The sequence below is a fragment of the Frankliniella occidentalis genome, unplaced genomic scaffold (assembly GCF_000697945.3).
Source record: "Frankliniella occidentalis isolate FOCC.00 unplaced genomic scaffold, Focc_3.1 Scaffold41, whole genome shotgun sequence".
In the NCBI taxonomy this organism is placed as follows: Eukaryota; Metazoa; Arthropoda; class Insecta; order Thysanoptera; family Thripidae; genus Frankliniella; species Frankliniella occidentalis.
Window position 1 is genome coordinate 374,665 of NW_026267171.1, and position 2,137 is coordinate 376,801.

The window sequence follows — 2,137 nt, forward strand, 5'->3', positions numbered from 1 at the left end:
GGGGGAGGGGGGGGAGGCTCTCATCCATCAGACTGCGGACGGCACGGCCCCTCCCGATGAATTTCAATCAAGGAGGACATTCCGGCTCGTGCAAAATCAAATGGTACAACGGATACGGTTAAAAGGCTCTATATTACTGTGACCACTCCCCCTCCCCGATGTCTTGTCTTCCTCTCCATTCCTCCGTCCATGATGGAGATCCTAACCAAATGCGCAATGAGATCAAGAGAGACAAGTGGAGTCGGTTCTATTCACACAACAAAGTGAACTCGATTCTCGCTTATTTCCATCGCATTGGCGTGAGGGTTGGTGATGTTACACCAGGAAGTATGCAGGAAACATATTTCCATAACGGCTTCGAGCGAAAAAGGAGCAGCAAAAACAACAACCCTGGCCGATCGGTGTTTTTCCGTAGTTACGTATGTACTGGGAACACACCACGACATGGATGCACCGCGCGGCGCCAAATGTACGAGAGAGGCTGCATACGTGACGATCGGAAAGATGGGTTGGGGGGGAGGGGGGCGTGTTTTCACCGCAGTGGGGTCGTTCAGGACCCGGCGATATGGCTGTATCGAGGGGACGGCTGGTATTAGAGGGGGGGGGGGCACTGAGGGCCGGCTTACGTCGGGGGAGATTCTTTCCACGAGGGCGGCGGTGTGCACGGCGCGTGCATGGGGCCCGAGGGGGGCATATAGCGAGCTCGAGAAGGGAAGCAGCTGAGAGAGGAATAGAAATTCTCCTCTTTTTGCCTTTCCCTGCGACGACGAGCGGCAGAGAGGCGAGACAAACACCCCGAGTACATATTTGAAGATCAAGAACTCGTCGCGTGCTCTTGCCACCGCCCGTTTGGTTACCGCTGGTGTCGGAGTGGAGCCCCATCGCGAACCGACGCAGCAAGAAACATGAAAGGTTGCCTTTTCCGGCCGAAATTTGGGTAAATGGCACAATCTTGCGAAAGCAGAAGAGGAGTGGTTGTACCACGTGGCTGACTCACGACGCCGCGCACTTATTTCGTAGTTATACTGAACCGCATGCGCGAGTGCGCGTGGGTTTGGCTATCCTTGCTGCCCAAGGCTCCTTATGGCCCCGTGCGAGTGGGCAACCCGCACGCACGCGCGCATGCGGTACAGTATAACTACACAAGTGCGAGGCGTGAGTCAGCCACCTGGTATATAAGTAGACGGGCTTCATCAGGCAGAGGTTTTTAGACATTCCCCTAGAAGACAGTCTCTACTAAAGTGCCCCTCTCCTCCCCACTCTCTTCCCTGCAATAACACAGGGCAGGCCGCAACAAGCGGTGGCAGGTTTTTATGGCTTTTTGGTATGTGCGTGTGTGGTTTAAAAAATTGTTGATTCATCCAAATTAGGGGGGGGGGGGATAACAAGAAGCCATGGCAGGCGAGGCGAAAGGACATAAAGGCAGATTAGATGATCTGATAGTGCCTGCTGACTCATACAGTAACTTCCAGACCTCGGCTAGAAGGAACTAGTGGGAGGCACGGCGGGCTTACATAGTTCAGTTCAAAGACATAACACGAGATCATTATGGACAGACCTAAAGCCCGCCATATCACAACCACACAACAACAGGCACACACACTGCACATCACGCCGGCGTGTTTGGAGCCCTGCTCTGGTGTCCTGTGCAATGTGAGAGCGTGCCCGGAACTGAAGCGGGGGCGGAGGAGCGGGCGGAGGGGCGGCCTTTGACGGGCAGCGATGGCCCCGCGCCGCTGCTCACCTGGCCTTAATAACAACGCTCGCACGGAGAAGGCGTGCCGGAGTGGGACGGGGTGGGGCGTTCCGCGGGGCGTATGGCGTGCCGGGGCGACTCCACCTACATCTGCGGCGGCACAGACAAGCCGCCGACACCCCCACCCAGTAACTCATTACAGTTACGTCGCGCCCAAACAGGACGTACAGAGACCGTCTGACAGCCGCCAGAGTGGATACACGGGCGCTGATCGTCTTGAAAGCGGAATGTACCCTATTGATCTCAGCGCTCTCACAAGTTTGGTGAACATACTTGCGCGACCCACGACCGCTATGCGGCCGCCCGGCCACCGCCTTACGACAATATCTTTATAGGCATTCCGTAGCAGAGGGTTAGCCTAGGGCCTACGCTCACGGGGGG

At 56.2% G+C, this 2,137-nt stretch overlaps 1 protein-coding gene across 1 annotated transcript in view; it reads right to left on the bottom strand.

Moving 5' to 3' along the window:
• The window catches only part of LOC113217038 (glutamate receptor ionotropic, NMDA 2C-like), a 31,556-nt gene that overhangs the window by 514 nt on the left and 28,905 nt on the right, over positions 1 to 2,137 (bottom strand). The window lies entirely within an intron of this gene.